A 23,022-nucleotide genomic window follows, 5' to 3' on the forward strand; every position below is an offset into this window, starting at 1 on the left:
ATCACAAGCAGACAGCCAAATGCTGCTGGAATGGCCTTGACCTTGTCTTTCCAGCTGGGTATGGCTCTGTCACCCCTCCAGGGATGCCTGCCTTTAGAATGATGGCTGTAAGCTCAGTGCAAAAAGAGAATTTCTGCCCTTCTAAGCTTTTGAAAGAGATTCGGTCAATTTGTCTTCTGCTAACCTGTGCCAATGTTTTCTCTGCTTGAAATGCTGTCTCTCTTCTAGCTGAGATTAAAATTTCCCATTCTCATTTAACTTCAGAACAGTCTAAAATCCAGGCCCTGAAAGTGTGCCAGAGTAGAGCTGTTCTGTGTGACTGCTTTTTACAGAATAAGATGTAACTTGTAGAAATGGTGTTTCAGGGAATTGAAACACTGATAGGGATCTCTCCATCCATACAGCTGAAATCACAGTGATGTCAAAGTGATTGTCAGACCCTGGCTTTCTCCTTTCAGATCTGTTCAAGGTTGGTTCTGCTCTTTGGGTCTGTTTTCATCTCCCTCTCTCCTTATCAGAGCGCCGCTGCCACTTACTCTGCCCTCTTTGTACTTGGCTTGCAGTCCCTGCTCCCACTCCAGAGGCCTAAAGTCAACATGCTGCTATTTTGGTTCCAGCAGTGTCTCTGGCTGTGCTTTTTTTATTTTTATTGGAGGTGAATATAACCCTCAGTGTTTATTTGTGCTGAAGTGGTGGCCAGCCCGTGACCCCAAGTGCTGGAGCGTTTCATGTGCAGCAGCGCCTGCCTCACAAAGAAAACAGAGGAAGAAACTAAATCCCAGCCTAGCCAGGAGCATCACAGGGTGCTGTGCCCTGTGGTTTGGCTGCAGTGACCCTGCCAGGGGCTGGCAGCTCCCTGTCTCACTGGATAACGGGAATAAAGGGTCAGGTTTGTCACCTGCCCCGGTGATGGGGCTGCTCCTGCTCCTGGGACGCAGCACCCAGCCCCAGCTGCAGGCAGCCCTGCGCTGTGGGTGTGCACAGCCCCAGCGTGTCCCTGCGCCCCTGCTCTCCCTGGGGCTTCTGCTGCAGAAGGAAACGGGCCTGGATTTATTTCCTCGTCTTTTAAAAGGGCTGCCGGTGATCCCTGGAGTTCTGGAAGGCTGCTCCTAGAAAGAGGCTGCTGAGCTTCCTTAAAATAGCTAATTAGGTCTGTATTTAAGCTTGTGTGTGTTAGAGGAGCCAGCCTGGCTGTAATAGGATTGTTCTGGCTCGTTTTAATGGTGCTGATCTAACTTGTGGGGTGGGTGCCTCAGGGCAGGACACGGTCTGGGGGCAGCCTGCTCTTGGGATCCTGCAGTCAGACTGACCCTTCCCAGAGTCACAGAATCCAGGATGGGACAGGCTGGAGGGACCACAGTGGGTCACTGGTGCCACCTCCCAGAGCTCAGGGCGCACAGTGGCTCCAGAGGGGCTTGGCACTGCAGGTGACCCACGCTGGGGGCAAGGAGAATGGTCCTGCATCAGTGTTTGAGCTCAGGGCTTACTCATGCATCCAGAACTCAGCCTGGTTTATTTATGTGATGCAGTGTTAGGAGCAGGGGAGCTGAGCACTGGGAAGTGCAGGGGAAGGCTCCTTGTGTGCATTTATTTTCATTTCTTCCTGGGGCCTTCCTTCAGGATGTTTCCTTTTAGCAAAGAATTAGAGGGGTTTTAGTTTGTTAAACATTCCTTATGTAACCTCCAGAATGCATTTGAAGCAGAAGTCTGCTTTTTCTTTTTTTCCTCTTTTTTCTTTCCTGCTGAAATAGCAGGACAAGCCTTTGGTGGGAGGCTTTGCTCTGCTTTGTGGCCCTGCAGAATTGGTGTTGCTGTCCCTTTCTGGGCTGTGGGAGTTCCCATTGGAAGTGGTTTAGGTGCTGGGGGAGTGTGGGCCGTGCTTCATGGCAGGGCTGCAGACAAAGTTGTCCTTCTCACTGCTCAGTTCCTTCTCCACAGGCAAGGAGATCAGGACTAGCCCCTGCTTAGAGCAAGGAGGGCTGGTGTGAGCATCCCAGTGCCAGGAGAAGCTTTTCCCTGGGAAAGCAGCCTGGCCTGCTGAGGGAGCATCCAAAACTCTCCCCCTGCCTTTTGAGCAGTATATAAAAATACAATAAATTGGTATTTTCCCCTTCGGGGTTTAGATTGAGCTTTTGCTGTGACATTGTCACAAACTGGGGAGGAAATGGTGAATACCTTGTGGAGATTGCAAAGCAACATTAATTACTGTGGCATCTTCTCCTCCTTGGCGCAACTCGTGCCATTTAAAAAGCGTTTTCCATAGCTTGGATTTGTTTGTGTGGGAAGCCAGTTACATAATTAAAGCAAATTCTCTTCCATGATTCTATGTTTTTCAGCCAAATGTTTTCCCTTAAATTAGTACTGTCTGTAGCTGGGTGAAAAAAGAGGAGTGTCTTTGTCAAAGTTTTCTTTCTCTTTTGAAGCTTTGTTCGTGTCCTCCTCCTAATGGGCGTTTTCCAATATTCTTTTGTAATTGTTTTGTGGTCACTGTCTGCTCTGGTTTGAAAAGGCTCATTAGGAGGCAAAGCCCTCGATGCCTGGCTCAGGAGTGGTATTTATGATGTGTGAGGTGCTCTCACTCGTTTGAGGGGGTTTGCAGGAGGTGTGGGGTCCTGCTGTGCACGGGAGTTGTTCTGATGAGGAAATTGCTGTTTTCCTGCCTGCCAGGTGCTGCTGGGAAGTGCCTGGCATCTGGGCTGTCAGAACATTGGTGGCTTTTCCTCCGGCAGGGCCTGACCCAGTGCTGGGGCAGCAATGGGGATGGCAGGGCTCGGGGAGCCCACGGTGCCCTCCTGCTTGGGGTTATCTGGTTTTAAGTGGAGCAGCAAATGTGCACACAAACCCCAGGAGCCGGGCATGGTGCTCCTGCTCACACTTCCCAAATGCTCAGGGGGTGCCAGGGATGGTGTGGCAGAGCTGGGAGGCTGCAGCCCCATGAGGTTTTTGGGGGGTGGGAATGGGAGGTGAGGATGTGTTTTGCAGGAGTGGGGTCGGATTCCAGCCAGGCTTCACAAAACAGCGCTTTGCAGAGAGTGTGGGAGCATCTCCTTTCTGGAAATGTCTTTGTCCTGGGTGCCTGGGCCATGGCTGGAGCTCTTGAGGTGTTCAGGAAGAGGTTTGGCTGCAAACCATAGCAGAGCTGCCTTTGGCTGCCCTTGGTGTGGAGAGACATTTCTGTGCCCTGAGAGCTGTGAGGGGCACCTCAGCTCACTTCTCACCCGCCTCTCCCGCCTCTGGACTGAATTGATGCTGGCATCACTGGGTCATGGAATCACTGATGTTGGGAAGGACCTCCAGGATCATCAAATCCAATAATGTGTGCCCAGTGTCCACCTTGTCCCCAGAGCACTGAGTGCCACCCCAGGAGCTCCTGGGACACCTCCAGGATGGGCTCTCCAACCCGCCCTGGGCTCAGTTTGAGCTGGATCTTCAGAAGTTTCCATTCATTCCAACTGGAATAAGAGTTTTGTTGATCTCCGGTGTGATCAGTGAGCTGGCTGCAGCCTGGAGGTGCGGGCACACAGAGATGGTCTCCCTTGGGAATGGCACTGGAATGCCAACTGCACCTGGAGCATCTGCTGAAGTCTTACACTCGTGCTGTGGGAATGCAGGACGTGGGCTGGGACAGCCTGAACTGGAGGGAGGATGGAGCTGTGTGTGCATTCTGTGTGCTGCTCCAAGGAGCCCCCCCGTTTCCTCTGTGAGGAGGCACCCCCTCAGCCCTCACTGGTTTCTGCAAGGGTTTTGGGGGAATCTTACCCTGAAACCTCCCTGTGCTTGGTGCATTGTTATCTTTGGCTGCTCAGAGCCAGAAAGGTCACGTACATGAGCCATTCTTTGCTGAATTTCAGCATGGCCATTGCCCTTTCTGCAATCTGCTGAGCATGGCAGTGTGTGGGACATGGCTGTGTCCTGGTCCCTTTGAGTAACAGACCATCTTCTCACCATCTCCTCTCCCTAAAATCCCTGGAGCTGACTGTAAGGGGAAGAGATCCCAGCTCGTGTGTTGGATTCTGCTCCTGAGTGCATCCCTGGGCTGTCAGGGGTGGGGAGGAGCTGCCTTTGAAACGCCCACAGCATCACTCCCAACACCAATTCCAATGCTCCTTTTCCTCTTAAACAAGAAGCAAAATTCCTTTCCCCAATCTTTCTTGTGAATCAGGGGGCAAACATTGGTGGCTGTGGGTTGTGGCAGCAGGACCCTGCTGTGGTGGCACAGCTGAGCTCAGGGGGTGCTGAGCCCCAGTTTGCTGATCCCATTCCCTCCCCAGCACCTCGAGTGAGTTCTGCCTGGTGTTCAGTGCAGGGCCATCTGTTTTCCTGTGGGTTCCCCCTTCCCTGGCAGCCTGATCCGAGTGGAAAGGTGAGGCTGCACACATGGAGCAGCTCCTTTGTTCTCCTGGCAGCTTGTTTGCCAGCAGAGGAGCCAAGTGACAAAAGGAACGCTGGGGTTCTGCTGTCCTGCAGATGTGCTCCTAATGCAAAGTCCTGGGGATTGCTGGCGGCGGAGCTGAGGGGCACCTGAGTTTTGGGGTTAATTTGGAACCTAAGACATAAAGGTCTCTTGGAACTGGGCCTGAGCAGCCTTTTAAAGATGCTGAAACCTGTATTTTGAGGTTTCACTGTGTGGTTCCTGCAGGTGCCTGCCGGAGAGCTCCATCCCCCCGTCCTCCCGATCCGAGCTGTCGCTGCCATCCAGGTCTGCCTGTGCCATCTCCTTCTGCGCTGTCAATGGTAACTTCATTTCCACATTTGCAGGCCTCAATTCATTATGGATAAAGTGGTTTGTATGAATGTTAGAGCTGAAGGGTGGTGGATTAATGGCTCTTGGGGAACGGCAGAGGAGCGGCTGTGCCAGCGCTGCCCCTCCTGTCCCGTGTGCATCCCTGAGACAGAAGGACTCCTGCTGTCCATGCCCTGGTGTTTGTGTGTGTGCAGACACCCTGCACGGCCCTGCTGTCCCCTGTCACCCTGCTGGGCTGGGGTTCTGTGCTCCAGGCACTCCTCAGCCCAGAAGGGGTTTGTGTTCTTTTCCTGGAAGCTTTGCTCCGCAGCGAGCGCTCCCGCTCCGGCGGTTTGGCTTGGCAGGGTTTGCTGCTCTGGGCTGGCTCCAGCCCTTCCCCTGCAGCACTGGGGCAGGCACAGCAGTGCCAGCAGCCTCCCCAAAGCCCTGCTGCTGGGCTGCCTGCTGTGCTGGGCTTTGTCTGGGCTCCCAATCCCCTGGGCCGGGCTTGCGCAAAGCCTGTCTGCAGGGCAGATTGCCATCAGCAGCTCCAGGATTTTTTTGGGATTTTAACTTCCCCGGGTCAGCTGGAGGTGATGGGATCGTGTTGCCTGACAGGGCAGTGACAGTTTTGTGCTGCACAGCTCCTGGTTTTATTCCCACCCTTTTATTCCCAGCAAAACCGAGCGGGGCTAAGGTTTGCATTCCTGTATCACACACTATCAAAAAATACCCAAACACTAGTGCTCAGATTACTCACAGGGCCCTCTGCTTTTGGGTGACTTCTTCCTGCTTAATCATTTCTTTTCCAAGCTCATAATTTCGTGGCAGCCTCTTGATCCTTGTACTTATCTGCATTTTGTTTGTTTGTTGTCCCTGGCTATCATCCTGCTGTCCAGATCTTTCTCCCCGTGTTTACAAAATTGTGCTTGGTACTCATAAAACATTGCTGCTGTAGCTTGGGCTCATCTTTGGTGGGAAGATGATTTGTGACTGGGAAAGAGAGGCACAAGCTGGAAGCTTTTGCAATCTGATGTACCCCAGGACTTTATGGGATCAGAGGATCACAGACTGGTTTGGGATGGAAGGGATCTTAAAGATCATCTAATTCCACCCTGCTCCTTGGGCAGGAGCAGCTTCCACTTGCCCAGGTTGCTCCAAGCCCTGTCCAGCCTGGCCTTGGACACGTGAGGTTGTGCTTAAGTTTTCTTGAGGGTTTAAAGACAAACTTTAAAAAAGCCCCAACCCCCCCAAAAAGCATGTTTGCATCAATGTATTGAACTGGCAGCAGCTGATGCAAACAAGAAGGTGTTCAGGCACTGGAGTTCCCCTCTGGCACATGGCCACAGCTCCTGCTGCAGTGCTCAGCTGCCTTGGAACCTGATCTCAGAGCTCTGATGTGCACTGGTTGCACCAGTAACTCCAGCTGTGCCCTGAGCCCACGCCACCAGGCTGTGCTTAAAGGAAGAAAAGGCAGAAAAAGCAGGGCCTTGGTGTTTTCCTGTGCCTTGCCAATCCTGATTTTTTTGTTCAGTCCTCCCTTTGCAGTTCATGTGGTTGCTTCTGTGTGTATCTGTAGCATTTTAGCTGCTGGTTTCCATAGAACAGAAATGATTTTTTTTATATTTTCTATAGCTAATCACATCACACCACAGTGGCTGTGCATGAGAGGAGGAGATTGCCCTGAGATTATATAACACAGCAGGTGTTGCTTAGAATGGTCCCACAGAAAGGGAAAAGAGAGGGAAACCCAGAGGCAGCTGGCCCAGGAGGACTGTGGATGTTGCACTCTTAGCTTGCCAGGAGGGTAAAAGTCCTCCTGGAGTTCCGAGGTCCCCCCCTGCCCATCCCAAGGATCCTGGGGGGCACGAGAGCCCCAGGGATTCAAGCAGAAGGGATTTGGGCACAGCTGGGAGCTGGCAGGGCATGGGGGAGCTGGCAAGGGAGGGAGGACAGGGATGCAGAAACAATTCCTGCCCTCACCTGGTTAATTCTGCCTGATTATTTTTAATCCCTGCTCTCTGGGAGACCCTGCCCTCCCGCCAGGGAGGGTAACTCCGTTCCCACTGGGAGCCTGCGGGTGTGTGAAGCTCAGGGCTGCTCTGGGGGGCTTGCAGGGGTCCCAAGGTGTCATTGCTGAGCGGTTTTTGGGGTTTTTCATCCCTGGGGGGGTAGGGGTGTGGGTGAGCCTCCCTTGCTTCTGATGAGATCCATCCCCATTAGTCTCAGTCCCCACTCCGTTGACTTTTGGCCATTTCTTAACCAGCTTTAAGAAGAATCTGGAGCAAAAAGGGGTCTCCTAGCAACGAGGGAGGCTGGAGAATGGGTCAGTGATTAACAGCTCTGGCTAATGAAGGTTAAAAATGCAGGGCAGCCCCGAATGCCTCAGCTCCAGCCTGGGGTTGATGGTGGTGGGAAGGAAATTTATATCAGCTGTAGCTCTGACCTCATGAACACCACAATTCAGGACCTGAAACCAGCCTGAAGTCTCTATTCCTTACTGATATCTTACCCAAAAAAGCATGAAGTAACCTTTGGATGAGTAACACAGGCATGCTCTGTGTCTGACATGTGTTTTTCCCCTGGCCATGTGACTTCACAAACAAACAGGAATAGATCTGCACAGGAGTGTGGGAAATGTGTGGAGAACAGGGAGTGGAGCAGGAATGGGCAAGGGCCCTGGGTTTCTGTTCTGGTCACCCCTGTGAATGTTGGTGCACCGTTCCTCCAATGCCACAGGAGCTTGGTGAATGTATTTTTCTGTAGGTATTTGGCAGAGTGATTGTTTTCCTGAGTCCTTGGTGATGCTCTGATTTCTGGGTGAGGAGGTCCCTGGCAGCTTTTCCCCTTGCCCAGAGTAGAAGAGGAGGTGTCTGGGCTGTGGTTTCATTTACCCCAATGCATTAATTTACCCCAGTGAATGTCCCAGTGCTCCCCATTGCTGCAGGAGCATCCAGTGGGAATTTCCATCACAGGAGCAGCCCTGCATCTGCTGGATGTGATACCAGGCTTGTTCTGCCAAGTCATTTACTCGCATTGTCTAATCAGTTCCTCCAGTCTCTTGCCTGCTTGCCTCTTTGTTTAATTAACCCCTCTTTTCAGCCCTGTCCCCCAGTCATTTGCTGATCTCAGAGGTGAGGAGCAGCTGACAGTGCATTCCAGGAGCCCTGGCTGGAGGTGATTTATGTTCCCGAGGATTAATGTCCCGTCACTGCCCAAAGCTGACAGTGTCACAGACAGGCAGCTCTCTTCCTGCACTCCCCTGGCCGTCTCCCCCTCCCCTGCTCCCACTGGATAGACTGATTCCCTGCCAGCTGAAATAATGCACATTTTAAAGAAGCTTTTCACTCTGGTGTTACTCATCGCCTTCCTCACCTGCCACCACTGGTCCAGGACAGAAATCATCTGAATGCCCCTTTCCACAGGAGTCAGATGATGTCTTGATGAGTGCTTTCCTTGCTTGGCTTTGGTCATCAAACACGCTCTGCCACTGCTGGCTCTTTATGGCTTCAGCCTGAGTGGTGAAATCCATGTGTGAGGCTTTGCAGAGGCCTTTAGGTGTCATTAGGGATCATTAATATGCAGAGCAGTGCCAGGCAGGAGAGGCTGCTGGGGCATCCATCATGTGCTGCAGGAGAGCTTTGGCTCAGCAGAAATGGGCTGGATTTGGGCAAGGATTCCTCACCAGGGGTGGGATGGGGAGGGACAAGGCAGCCCTGAGCAGCTCTGGGGTTCCTTCCATGCTCCTTCTGCAGTGCTGGAGCATCTTTTGGGTCCTGTAGCTCTTGCAGTCACTCCAGTGACTGCTCACCACAGAGAGGCTCTGCCCAGACTTGATGGCTTGGACTGCATTTGGATAAATTGAATTAATACCCAGTTTCAGGCTATCTGCTGCCTGCTTCCACAGGCCAAGGGGTTTTTTTCCTTCCTCCTGCCTCCTTCATTAGCATCCTCATTTCTGCCTCCTGAGCCTTTCCCTGGGTTTGCTCATTTATTTGCCACCAGGGATGGATTTGTACCACCACCAGCCAGGCAGGTGCTTGCAGGGGGAGCCCTGGCAGCTTTTGGTGGCACTTTGTGGGTTGTGGTCTCCTACTTATCTGTGGCTGTAGGATGTTTTCCTGGCAGCCAGGGAGAGCTTTCTGCCTTGCTTTCCTGGCTCTGCACGGCCTGGGAGCGTCAGGGGTGTTCCCTGTGGTTTGTTGTGGCTCAGCAAGGAAGGGAGACCAGCTGGGCAAGGGTTTGTGCATCTCCTGTTTATTTAAAGAGTTTCTCCACCTGGGAAAGTTCAAGAGATGGTTCTCTCCGTGCTGGTTCCTGATGCTGGCCGGGCTGGAAATGTGGGTACGTTAATGCTGCTCGTGGCATTCCCTGCTGGAAACAGAAAGGGTTTTCATGTGCCTGGCCTGGGAGCTTTGATTTGGGATGAGTTCTGTCAGCCATGAGGAACAGACGATAGATTACACTGCGAAGCGTGGTCTGGTTTGCAGCAGCAGGGCTGGGGGTGTGCCACAGGCACGGGGAAAGCAGAGACATTTGGAATGCAGGTGTTTGCCCTCCTGGCTCTGCCAGGCCGTGCTGGGCTGCTGGGAGGGGTCCCTGCCCAGGAGGGGCTGCAGCTGCTGGGCTCAAAGGTCCCTTCCCTCCCGTGGTCCCATCCCTGTTCCCCCTGGCTGTCCCCTCCTGGCAGGAGCTGTGCAGAGCCACAAGGTGCCCCCTGAGCCTCCTTTGCTCCAGCTGAGCCCCTTCCCAGCTCCCCAGCCCCTTCCCCAGCTCCATTCCCTGCCCTGGACATGCCCCAACCCCTCCTGGAGTGAGAAGCCAAAAAATAGGGAAAAAAAAAAGTTGCAGTTTGCTTCCTATGCTCATTAAAAGCAATGGGAGTTTGTGGCTAAAAGGGAGATACACTGGCTTACATTTGCTAAGCTCTAATGTGTTTGTAGATAAAAACCAACCTGACATGTTTCTGTGCTGGAGATTGATAATCTAATCATTCCTTCACTTGCTCAGCAGGGACTGGAGCAGCATGCAGTTATTTACATGTAGGGAACATTAAACAGCCACCTCTTTAAACCATATGTGAACATAAAATCCTACAACCACTGCTGAGTAATGGATATCTGGGAAAGACAGGAACGAGAATGGAGCCGAATAAAAAGGTGTCACTGCAGGGAGCAGCTGTGCCAGGGCTGTGTTCTGTCCCTGTGCCATGACTCCATGCTCTCAGAAGGCTAATTTATTACTTTATGGTACTATATTATATTAAAGAATACTATACTAATCCATACTAAAGAATACAGAAAGGATACTTAAACTAAAAGGCTAAAAAGATAATAATAAAAAACTCATGACTCTTTCCAGAGCCCTGACACAACTTAACACTAGCTGGCCAATAAGTCAAAATACTTCACAGCAAGAACCCAATGAAATAACCACCTGTAAATAAACAATTTCCAACCACATTACAAAGCAGCAAGGCAAAACACAAGAAAAGCAAATGAGATAAATTTGTTTTCTTTTTTCTCTGCAGGCTGGCAAAGGGACTGGGGGATGTTAGTGCCTTTCCCTTCCTTTTTCCCAGGAGAAAAATGCATGGAAAAGGCAGGCTCTGGAGAAATCACTGCTCTATGTATCATAGGAGCCCTGAAATATCAATTTTAATGTGACAGTGTTGTTAAAATATCACATTTTAATGTGATACCTGTTGGTGGCTTAGTCTCTTGAAATGGACTCTCCTGCCGTTTCCCATTTCTTCTCCTTTTATGAAGAATTCTGGAAGATGGTGGTGATTATGAACAGGAGCTTGGGCAGAATTCCTCAGCAGAGGGTTGGCATCCCCAGGAGTGTGCAGCTCCCCCAGGGCAGCTTTGGTGCCAGGGACATGGATTTATCCCTGATTCTCCTCCTTGCTGGGCTCCTCTGTGGCTCTGAGAACTTCTGGGGCATCTAGGATAAAAGGAGGATTTCCTTTCCTGTGATACGGTGAGTTTCTATCACAGAAATGAAACTGTTTCCTACCTGTAGAACATCCTTCTGGTGGCATTTTGACAAAATACCGACCTTTGAACATCTCATCTTTTAACCCTCTGCATTCCTGGGTCCTGAAAGGGATGTGATAAAAATGTGGAAAGGGGGAGCCTTCAGCAATGTTTTGTTCTTAAATCCCCACCATTTTAAAGTAGTATTTTAGAAATCTCTACTGTATTTTAAATTAGTTTGTCAGAGTGTAATTACCACGAACGAGGTAAGGAACTCATTTAAACCCTGCAACTGTAGTGGAGAATCCAATTTTCAGAAATCAGTGGAAATTGTAATTGGAGTCATTAAGCGCCGACGTCGGTAATTAAGAGTCAGGTTTTGACATTTTGGGCTCTGTTGCTAATTATCCGTGGAGAGGCCACAAAAATGTTGTTTTTGCTGAGCATTTGGGGGCTCCCTGGGCCTGTGCAGCTGCTGGCCACGCTCACACAGGGCTTGGTAGCCCAGCAGAGCCTTCGCTGGTGCCTCCTCTTCATCCGTGTCCCAAACGGGGGAGAGAGAAAAGGATCCCTCTGGGGGATACTCAGGAGTTTCCCAAGCAAGATTCCCAGCTCCTCAGCCTGCCAGGCTTTCAGAGCTGGAGCTGGGAGTGTAAATCCAGCTTGGTAAAACATCTGGATGTGCCCGAGGAGGGAAGGTGCTGATGGAGTTACTCAGTGCTGGAAGTGCATCCCTGTCACTCCTTGTCTGCAGAGTTCTCTCTGGGAACCAGGATGCTCTGCATTTTTAACTCCTGCACTTCAGGCAAGATGCTTTTGCCATAATAATGGAGAAGCCATGAAACCCCTGACATGCTGACAGTCATCAGCAGCTACAGCAAGCCTTATGTTTGCTTTCCTGTTCAGAATTCTAATTTTTCCAGAGCAATGGCATTTACAAGGCTTTTGTCTTCAATTTTGTTGTTTTCCCAGCTCCCAGATGATGCTGCCTGGGAGCTGAGGTGATGCTTTTGTGCTTTTGAGCTTTTGCAGCCACCAATGGGTTTGGTTGTGAGTAAATCTCCTGCTCTGGGTTGGAGTCTGTCGTGACCTCCTGTCTCAGCAGAACCCAGAGTCCAGCCAGAAAGTTTCCTAAAACATTTTTAGCACTTGGGCCATGCTCATTTCTTAGCATTCCCAGCTTTCCTGGGCAGGATGGTCCCTTCCATCCTCCTTCCCTGGGAATTCTGTGTCCTCCCCGTGAGCCTCAGGAGATTTCTAACCACTTCTGACCATCCTGGTCATTCCTTCCCAGCATTTATTACCCTGTGCCTCCTCTAATGACAAGTGAGAAGGGAACCACAGGATGGTCCAGGGTGGAAGAGACCTTCCAGGGTCTCTCAGTAAGGCTGGCTCTCCTGACTGTGGGATTTCAGCATCTCTTCCTCTTTAGTCCTTTCTCTGCAAGGGTGGTGTCCTATGGCCACATTCTCCCCTGCAGTTCTTTTAAAAAAGCCCTAAATTGTGAGAAGTGGATGTGTTCCTGTACAAGTATCACATGGACACATAAATATATATATAGATAGTAATTTTAATGGCATCTTAGCAGCTTAGAAAGCAATTAATTCACTTTTGTGCCAGTGTTTTTGCCGGTGTGGAGTGGGAGTTGTTGCTGACATGTGCTGGAGTCCTTCTCTTGCCCTTCAGCTGAGGATGGTTTAAATAAAAACCACTTTCTTGAGGAGTGTGTCAGAGGAAGGAGCTCTGTTTTGAAAAGCTGTTTGCTTTCTTAAGTCCATGTGCACATATGTTTTTCTCTTTATGGTCTTAGGTTTCAGTGGTGTTTAAACCCCATTTTTCAAACCTGAGTTATTTAGAAGCCTACGTGAGATTATTGCATGAGTCTCTTCAGTGTTTGTGGGGAAAATGGAATCGAGTGGTGGGTTGTGCTCTGTTTACCGCCTTTGCCCTGTTAACTTTCTAAAGATGTTTTCTGAGCTGCAAGCTCAAAATAAGAGCGGGAAATGCAGAGAAAACTGTCATGGTCTTTTGTAAACTACATAAGACTATCCAGATGTGCAAGAGGCTGCTGTAAACCAAGGCTGCAGTGATTTTGAAAATGAGAAGCTGTCTGTGCCTACAGCTCCTAGAAACCTGATCCATCAGTTACTTGTGGGCTTTTGAGCATCTGGAGCCATTTCCCAATTTTGCAGGAGCCTTGGTGAGCAGCTGAGGGCTGAGTGCCTCCTGCCCGTGTGCCCTGCAGAGTGCCTGGTGTGCAGGAGCAGCAGCAGTGCAGCAGCAGCAGTGCAGGAGCAGCAGTGCAGCAGCAGCAGTGCAGCAGGGCTGTGTGAGCCCAGCCCTGGCCCAGGGCTGCTTGGCACGGAGCTCATCCTGCCTGGCGGCCCCAGGAGCCTTGCTCAGCCCTTGCAGGTGTCTGAGGGGCTGCTCAGGGCTCTGGTGGCTCCATGCAGCCAGGCTGGTTCCAGGTGGGAGCCATGAGCACGTTTTTCTCCCCAGGCTGGCATTTTGTTTGGTTTCTCACGTTGCCCTGCTTAGTCATCCCTCCTCTCCATCACTTCCCTTCTCCTGACTGGCACACGGGACCCTGCCTGGAGGATGGTGCTCATCCCTGGGAGTTTGCCCTAGCAACCAGAGAGATCCCCAGAAATAGCAGCTCCCGGGTGGCACAGCCTCTCTGGGGGCTCCCAGGGGCCACAGCGTGTCACGGGGCTGCATGGCACAGACAGGGCGGAGCAGGGATGGATGGACTCTGTGAGATGCCTTTGCAGCCTCAGTGTCCCACGTGTGTGACAGTGTTTGTGCCTGAGCTGGCACCTGCCTGGGCACCCTGTGGTGCCAGCCTGGCTGTGCCAGGGCTGGAATTCCTGCTGGATTCCAGGGCAGCCACTCCAGCTGGGCTCTCCTCTCTGGGAGCACATGCTGCTGTTTGTTCTTGTGGTAGGCAGCACGGGAAATGTTTTAAGGCTCTTTTGGAGTGTGGCTGTTTTTCTGTTCCCTGTCTCTCCATCTCTGTGTTTGGGATGTCACTGCATTTCCATTTTACAGATTTACAGAGAATTGTTCAGTGGTCATCTCTTGCATTGCACTAAATAGTTATTTAGCTATTTGCACCCATCATCTTCTGCTGAGGCAAAGCTTTTTTGTCCAGATTACCTTTCCCTTGCCTTTGGAGGCGTGTTCTGCAGCCTGCTGTGCTGTTCCATTCCTGATTATCAGCTTCATTTTCCTCCAGATCCTTTCCTCTAGCCTCCTATATTTAAAACTATCCCAGGTAGCTCATATATATTTTTAAAAAAATCTTCCCCTAAATGTTTTTTGCTCTTGGTGCAAACTCACAATGAGGAGTTTTAGGTAACTTGATTCCACCCCTACATTTTGTGCATGACTTTTATCATTCACAGTTGCACTGGAAAAGTGTAAATACTGTCTTATGAAATATGAAATAATCCCATTCTGTGTTCTCCAGCATATTCCTGCCTGCCAGAAGTTTATATACATTTTCTGCCTTCCTTTCCAAACAATGCAAACATTTATTACAGGTTTCACCAGTTGTTGTTTCAAGGGGTGTAAAAAAACCCAAAACCTGCACAAAGCTGTGCTCTGGCACTGTCCCATGGCTGTGTGTGCTGGGTACAGCACACAGGAGGGGAAAATATGCTGTGTCAGGCAGGAAAACTGCTGGACACAGGGATGGACCCGTGGAGGAGCCACTGCAGGGCTCTGGCACTGTTTGCCGTGCTCACCTCTTTATTTTTTTTGGTAATTTCCTTTCCCTGGAATTACTTATGCTTGATTGTTGCAATTGATTGCAATTGTGAGAGCTAATTTTAGTGCATAAATTTGACAGTGGAAGCCTGCCAAGTGTTTGTGTAATGGAGGAGAACAACTGTGCACAGGATTTGGTGTGGGGTGTGCTTGTCTTCCTTTCTGCAGCCAGATACCAGCAGCCAATCCATGGGCTGGCCCAGACTTATAAATTGGGAATATTTACATAGCCAGTTTTCTCCAGCCAGAAAATTCAGCCTCCTGTGGAAGCAGGAGAGCAATTTACAGAGGACAGGCTGATTTTATTGCCAGTGATGAAGTGACCATTGCTTTAATTTTAAGATAAATAACCAACCTGAGTTTACTTTTTAACTCAGTGTGATGGAACAGAGAGCAAAGAGTTGCTCCAGCCCCAGGAGGCAAATCTGGTGGGTTTGGCTGGTGGAGCTGAAGAGCAGCACATGGATCTGGGCCCTTGGAAAATGTCAAAATTCCAAGGTCTGGCAAGGAGGGGAGCTGGAGTTGCCACAGGATGAAAAGGGAAGTTTTGTTTCTGAGTGAAATTTTAGTTCAGGGATAAATGTGGCTTTCTGCATCCACATTTTCATCTAGCCAGGATTCAGGATAGACTGAAGTTGGGCTGCTTTGTAGTTGGGATTCCCTCCTTTTCCACCTGGATTTGGAGCAAGAAATGTGAAGGGATAGAGAGGACGTGGAGATGGCAGTGGCTGGTGCTTCAGGCTTTTTGGGACGATTTTTACATGGATTGAAAATGGATGCTGAAAAGGAAAGCTCATCGAATGGATTATTTTTGGTGCTGAAGTGATGGGCTCTCTGTAAGATTAGATCCCAGAACTCGGGGGAACATGTGTTATCTCTCTCCCACGGGTTTTTGGTGTCTCGTCTCGTTGGGTTTCTTTCCTGTCATTCCAGTTGTGATTTATCTCACAGGCTTGTTTCAAAACAAGCTGCCATGATGCAAACATTTGTCCTGGTTATCCTTCCAGAGTTGTTCACAGATAGAAGTTCTGGCAAAGTCAGGGACAAGGATGATGAGAGGTGGAGCATCCACCTGCTCGAAATATCAGTTCATTTTATTTGTGTCGCTTTGGGCCTTGTAAAGTGCAGCTTGGTGCCATATGGGTTTTACTTAAGGACATGGTTTGTCCCTGGAAAAATGTCTTTAGAAAGGATGGAACAGTTTAAACATGTTCAAGACAATTAATTAAAATGCCTTTCAATGCAAAGGGAAGGAGAGGTTTTTTTCCCAAGCCTGGTGAAACATTTTGTCTCAGTTACAAAAGGAGCCCCAGTACATTGCTGTGAAACAAGGGATGAGCCAAGTGCATCTGTGAGGTGTGGGAGTGACATTTCAGAGCCCACTGACAGCCTCATTGTCAAACTGAGCATCATCCCTCTCCTGCTGCTGCTGCTAGCTGAGAGCTCCTCACTTTCCAGGGCAGGATTCCTCCTCTGGAAAATGCCACTGGGAGGCTTAATAAAATAAAAATACAATTAAAGCTTCAATGGGAACAGCCTGCCTGCAGAAATCAGCCCTCCCTTCCCTGCCAGAAAGCAAAGGGGGCACAGGGAAAAGCACGAAGTGTTCTCTGAGCAGTGGGGGCTTGCACTGGTGCTCTCTCCATCGCACTCGTCCGGGCGCTGCAGTTATTGTCACCCTGCGGTGACGCTCCCGAGCCTCGAGCAGGTGCACTTACCTCCTTCCTTGCAGGAGCATTTGCAGAGTAGAGCACCGTGTGGGTTGTGGTGGCTCTGAGGAGGGCAGTGCCGGGGACGGGGAGCTGCCAGACAGAGCTCTCTGCTGCGCTGCCAAGTGAGCAGCTCCAGCCTGGCTGCTTGTGTTTACAACAAGTGACAGAATGGTAGGATTGTGTAGGTTAGAGGAGCTCTCTGGTCCCACCTCCCTCTCAAAAAGCACTCAGCAGCGTTCTCGTGTGTGTGTGTGTATAAACAGAGCTCTGGTGCAGCTTGGCACCTCCCTGCTGGTGCTGCTGTGCTGCTCCCAGAGCAGGGCTTGCCCACGGGGCCTGTGGCAGCCCTGGGACGCCTCAGCTCCTGCTGCCCTGCCACAAAAACAGCCAAACCTGCCCGGGAAAAAGGGTCTGGGCGCAAAGATGGGGTCTGAGGGAGGGGAGGAGCAGGGCAGGCGCTGATGGAATAGTCCTGCTGATGGAGCAGTCGAAGGCCAGAGCTGTGGACAGGACCAGGGGCAGAAGGAGCAGCCATGAGAGGGAAGCAGCACATCAGAGAGGCTGTGACTGCAAGGCAGAGCTGAGGGGGAAGCAGAGGGCAGGCTTCCCTCCTGCATGTGTTTGACGTGCACCTCCTGCACAGGGCTCCTCCAGAGGCACCTGTGGAAGCGAATTGAGGGCAGGGAGGGCAGGGCAGCCTGCTGGGCCAGCAGCATCGCTGCAAGGCTTTGCTGCTCCATGGGCTTGCTGCAGCACCCCAGTCCAGGTTCTCTGTGAGCTGGGTGACAGGTGAGGAGTGTCACAGTCCCTGGTGTGAGCTCTGTCTGAAATAAACCCGCTCAGCACACTCTCAGGGCTGTTTCAGAAACTTTTCCCGCTGGGAACTCTGACACGTTCCTAAACTCGGCAGTGCTTGGAGGGAGCAGCGTGGGGAGAGGGCACAGGGTGCCTGGCTGGGCTTGGTGGCTGCTGGGAAAGGCCAGAAGGAGCAGGATATCCCCCCTTTATAGCCCGAGATGATTTCTGCCCTGGCAAAGGCAGGAAGAGATAAAGCAATGCAGAGCTGAGAGCTAAATCTCTGCTGCACCAACGCTGGGAGCACGTGTAATAGGATTGCTGAGCTGGAGTTACATGTTCCCAGGATCAGGGCTGCCTGGTGATACAGGCTGTTGGAGCCATGCTTAAATCAGGGAGGGCTGGGGATTTACAGCACTTGTTGGGGATGCTGGGTTTCCCTGCGAGCCTGCAGAGCAGCGAAAGGGAAGAAAAGGCTTTTGTAGATAAGGCAAACCAGATCCCTGAGAAGGCTGGAGCTCCTGGGGGCAGAAAACATCACTGCTCTGACCTCAGGGTGGTTGGCTATCACAGGTTTTTCTTACAATAACTAAAAACACTTGGTAGATTCTTGTAGCTGAACTTCTGTTAGTTTATATGGGAAAACTGAGTGTTTTTAGCAACACTTTCATTTGTTTTTCTGCTCACCTTTCAAGAGATGCATTAAAAACTCTGCACATCCACATATGTTATTGAAATCCAGCTTTAAGCCAAGTTTAGGAGCTGTCAGAGCTGGGTTTATCTGCCTAATCTGGCCTTGGTCTCTTTCCCTGAGTGTTAATTACAGGACAGCTCCTGCCTCGCCCAGAGCAGGGGTGGTTCCTGAGCCATTTGTCCATCCTTGTGCTCCTCAGGGGAAGGGAACGCCTCACGTCCCAGGGAGCTGCTTGGGGCACGGTTTGTGATGGGACAGGGGCTGGGAGGAGGGTTTTGCTGGCCGGAGGAGGGTTTTTTGGGCTGGGAGGAGGGTTTTGCTGGCAGAGGAGGGTTTTTTGGGCTGGGAGGAGGATTTTGCTGGCTGGAGGAGGGTTTTTTGGGCTGGGAGGAGGGTTTTGCTGGCCGGAGGAGGGTTTTGCTGGCCGGAGGAGGGTTTTTTGGGCACCCACTGCTGTTGGGTGCACAGGTGCTGGCAGAGCACAGGGTGCTGGTGATGGAGGCTCTGGGGAGCTGCTGCACGCCCAGCCCAGCTCTGGGCCAGCACAGCCTCTCCTCAGGGCTCTGCACACCCCTCCAGGTGTGCTGGCAAGGGGAGGTGCCTGGCCCAGCCCTGGGAATCAGCCCAGATTTACTGGTGGCACAGCGACAGCTCTGCCCGTGGTGAGCACTCAGCGCAGCAGGAATTGGGACTTCAGGCTGATCTCCGTATCCTTCCCAGGGTAACATTTCCCTGAAGTGTTGCTAATCTGCTGCTGCCTGTCCTGAGCTCCCTGCAGACACAGTCCCTCTGGCTCCACAAGGTTTTTTGGACACCCTAAATCCCATCCCATTCCAGCCCCCTGCCACCGAACACCTTCCACACGCCTGCACCAAGCCCTGATCCAGCGTGGCTGCTGGGACAATCCCTTTCCCAGCCTGCCTGCCTCTGCTTTCACCCTCTGAAAGCCTCTTTTTTGTGCCTGAGCTCCTTGTTCATCCATACAGGTCTCCTGGAGCTCTTACCTGGAGGTGATCACTGACTATTAACCAGGTTTCATGGGCTCTTCTTCCATCCAGGGCTTCATCCCGTGGGACTCCCCCAAGCAGGTATCTGGGATAATGGCTACATCCAGTTGTTGTTTTTGATGCAAATCCCTTTTTTTTCCTGGCTGTGCCTGTTCTGCCCTGTGAGATCCAGGAAAATTTAATTTTCCATAGAAACCTGGGAAATGGTGCTGTTTGCTGGCGCAGGGGAGGTGTGGCTGTGACCCCAAATCCCTGCTGGGGTGCACGGGTGTCCCTGCAGGGGTTTGGGTGGAGGAGCTCATGTTTGCTGGATTTTGGGGGTGTTTGTGTGAGTGCTGCTGTGTGGGGCAGGGCTGCTGGCTCCTGGCAGCTCCCTCCTCTCTTTCCCAGCTGGATTGTCCACGAGCCTTTTGGCCATTCCCATGGAATTTTGGACGGATAAAGCAGAGCAGGTGTTTCCTCCCGGGGTTCAAGTTACCAAACCCATCAGGACATTCCATGTTCTTGCATTTTAAGTTCCCTGATCCCCAGGAACAAAGTGATTTCCCAGCTTTGGAGGCTGACATCTGCTCACAGGGATTACAAGGTGTGTTCTGGAGCCCTGGGCACGGATTTTCCTTGTGCAGAGGGATGTATTGGAGAGGGCATTAAGCCCCAGTACAAGTTCCTGCTCTGGAATGGAAATTGCCGTGCAGGTTTGGAGCAGGGCGTGTTGGAGCTGGCTCATTTCTTTGGCAGATGTCTGCTGCTGTTACATCATGCCAGCCCTCAGAGCTGCTCAGGGGTGCCTTGGCCAAGGGATGCCCTGCTCTTCCCACTCCCCTGGTGTGGGAGAACAAGCATTTTCCATAAGGAGCTGTCAGCAAGCCCTGCCTCCCACAAATCCTGGGCAGGGGGAAGAGCCAGAGGAGATCTCTGCTGGATGGGAGCTGTCAGTGCACTCATGTTTCCCATCCTGAGCAGCATGGGGCGTGATATTTGCTGGGGATAAGCGACCTGTCACTGCTTGTGCAGGCATTCTAGGGGTTTATTTTATAGACACATTCACTTTTGCTACCTGAGACCTCTGCCAGTGCGTCCAGGTTGTTGTTCTGTGAGATCCACACTAACCCTGATTTTGCTGGGAGCCAAGCTTCCTGTAAAACTCCAGCTCAGGGGCCAGGGGTACAGCTAGCTGAGCCCAAGGCCTGTGGAAAGAGATGCTTTAGAGCAGGGAAAAATGCTGCCTGCAGGGAAATGCTGCCTGCAGCCCTCAGTGTCTGGGGCTGACCGACCGCAGAGCGAAGGGAAACCACCTCAGCTGGCTTTTGTGGCTCTGGCAAATACAGACAGTGAGGAGCAACTTGGCTTTGGATTATTGCCCCCCTGCACTAACAGGGTGAGGTGTGTCAGTGATAAAAGCCTGGCTGCTGGGGTGTGTTTTTGAGCTGTGTTTCAGGGGGTCACAGCTGAACATCTCTGTGTATGTGGGTGCTTCGAGCTGACCTTTTCATTTTCCTTTTTCATTCCAGGAGCTACGTGGGACAGCCCATGTTTCCCTTCGGTCCTGTTTGCTGCTGTGCCTGCCTCGTGTGAGTAAGGGCTGGGGTGGATTTGGTGAAGGTGTTTGTTTGCAGCTCCTGCTTTGCTCACCTGTCCTGGGTGTCCTCACCATTGACCACAGACCCCGCTGGGCCCGTAAATGAGTCTGAGTCTTCTTGCCCTGCTGTGTTTGAGGGTTTCTTGCCTCTGTGTTGCCTTCTACCCTTGCTCCAGACATCAGGCTACGGTGTGTTTCCAGCTAGACAAACAGGAGCTGGTTTTTTGTTCCAGGGTAAGTTTCTTTTTCCAGCCCAGTGGTTTTGTAGTGCGGTGCCTTCACAGAGACAAAAACAGAGGAGAAAAACACGATTTAAAAAAATGCCAGCATCATAAAGGAAGAGGGATGAAAGCAGAGGGCTGCTCCATCATCAAAGTGAGCGTGCCACTGTGTGAACATGTGGCAGGGCAGCCAGTTAGCAGAAAATGATGGTGAAACTGGGTGATATTTCCAGTCTCCCCAGGGGGAAAGCACATGTGCTTTCCAATGGATAATGAAATGTTATGGTTTTTATGTCTAATACATTAATTCTGCCAGGGCAGTAATCCCGAGGTTCCAATCCACATTTAAGTTGGAAAGATATGCACAGGCTTTTATTGAGGACATAAACTACAGTGCATTTAAGGCAAAATAACACAAAGATGGGAGAGGTTTCCACTTCCCTTCTTTCTTCTCTGTTGTATCAAATACTGACTCGTGCCACAGGGGCTGCTGCCCTGAAGCCTGGTGCTTCTTCCATGGCTAACACAGAAATTAATCCCTTGCTTTTTTTTTTTTTTAAATTTTGGCATTTGTGATCGGTTTTGTGCTTGTGTGGGTTTTGTAAGAGCAAGTCTTGAGCACTTCCAGCTTGAAACACCTGCAGGGGCCAGAGGCTGTGGGTCAGCCCAAGGGACTGGTGCAGAGTGTGTTGTGCACCTGGTTCCCCCTACTCCAGCCCCAGTTCCCTCCTGTGCTTCCCTGCCAGGGCTGGAGATGCGGCTCTGAGCCTGAGCTGGCCTTTTAATCAGGGCCATGTGTTCCCCTGCCCTCCTTGCAGCAGCACCAGGGCTTTGCTCAGTGCACAGCGAGCAAGTTCAGGGAGCCAGAGTGGCCAGAAGATGAATTGGTGGTGTTTTGGGAGCCAGGCTGCTGGAAGGGGCAGGCAGGCAGGATGTGGCAGCCCTGGTGTGGTCATTTTTGGAGAGCTCTGGGGAGGAGGAAGGAGGTGTCTTGGAGCCTGTTTGGCTCTCTTGTTTCCCAGCAGTGCCATCAGAGCAGTGCAGTAACAGATGGACACCCTTGGTTTAAGCTTTCCTTGCCCTCTGTGGGGCTGTGCTGCTTTGCTGTGGCTTTTGGAGCCTCCCACTGGTGTCCTGCAAGCTGATGTCCCAGGGGACGGCTGCTGGAAGGAGCAGGGGGGAAGAGGAGGCTCCTCCTGGAGAGGCCTGGATCCCTGATGGGGATGTGCAGGAGAGCTCCTGAGCTTTCCCGTGCCTTTCTGCTTCCCCAGGGGCCTGTGTCTGCGGGAGGCTCTGAGCTGGGAGGGGAGGGATGCTCACACCCTCTGAGCTGGCCTGGCCTCAGCTCAGGGGAGCTCAGCGGTTCTGCAGAGCCCCAAAATGAGGAACAGGGTTATTTATGGTTGGGAGTTCCCTCCTGTGCCCCTGCCTGGCTGCACTGGGGGAAGTGGGCCACCTTATCAGAGCCACTTCTCCAAGTGACCCAGCCCAGCATTCTCGACATGCCTCAGCACACTTCTGCTTTTGGGCAATCAGTGCAGCCCCTGAAACTGAGCTGTTCTGTTCCTCTGCAGCGAGTTCTTGTTCTCCCTGCCTGTTTATTGCAGCCTCAGTGCCTCTCCAGCACTACCCATGCCATGCCCTGTGTAGTAATCAGGTCTGTGTGCATGTGGGGGGGACAGAATGAAGGCAAGACAGCTGTGGTCACAGCCTTGCACAGGGCAGGATGTGCCCTGATAGCTCCCAGAGCTTCTTAGAGCTGGTACAGTGACAGCAGGCAGCATTGGAGGCCCCCTCCCAAATGTTGTGTTTAATCCCAAAGCTGGCTTTAGCACTCAAGTAACAGACAAATACTGAAAAGCCTCATAAGAAGTAGGAGGAACAGGCACGACTTTAAAAAAAAAGTACAAATGAGGAAAAGTAATCAGCAGTTGTGGAACTATTACGATTTTCAGAATGCAAGGCTTTTGCCAGTGACAGGGAGCAGGTCTCTGCCCTTGAGCTTGCTTAAGAAGTTAATCTGTGCATGAACTGTGAGTCTCAGGGAGCCCTCGGAGCAGCGATGGCTCTCTGAGCCTTCAGCCTCACTTTTGTACAAGAGGGCAAGCTCACACAGCAGTGGCACTGGAGGCTCAGGTGAGACCCTAAAGCAGCCCTTGCTGAGGTGAATGTGTAGCTGTGTCTGTCAGGGCTGCTCCAAAAAGTAGTTTGGAACAAGGTTTAAGAGCTCTTTATTTTGTTTTCAATGTGCTGGTACCAAAAGACAGCCAAAGACTTGTGGCTGCAGTTCAGAGAAGATGCCTCCAGCTGCTCCATGCTTTCCTTTTGCCCTTGTTCCGCCTCTCCTCTCCTTGTCCTGCTGGCCATGGAGAAGAGTCATTGTTTAAAGGCGTTCCCTGGTCGAGGTCTCTGCCTCATGGCTGGTCCTGGGCATTTGGGAATTGTCTGGGGAGCTCCCCTGAGCTGGGGTCACTGTGTCAGTCAGGGAAAGGGACACGTGGGGTCCTCCCAAAGCAGGGTCAGCTCTGGGACCAAGCCAGGCTCC

General features: G+C 51.5%; 1 protein-coding gene across 1 annotated transcript in view; it reads left to right on the plus strand.

The window, feature by feature from the left end:
* Positions 1–23,022, plus strand: part of TIAM1 (TIAM Rac1 associated GEF 1) — a 144,831-nt gene that overhangs the window by 12,308 nt on the left and 109,501 nt on the right. The window contains 2 exon segments of the mRNA XM_030971910.1: positions 4,640–4,734; positions 20,189–20,248. The gene's annotated coding sequence lies outside the window, so the exon portion shown is untranslated.

Source organism: Camarhynchus parvulus, chromosome 1, assembly GCF_901933205.1.
Source record: "Camarhynchus parvulus chromosome 1, STF_HiC, whole genome shotgun sequence".
NCBI lineage: Eukaryota > Metazoa > Chordata > Aves > Passeriformes > Thraupidae > Camarhynchus > Camarhynchus parvulus.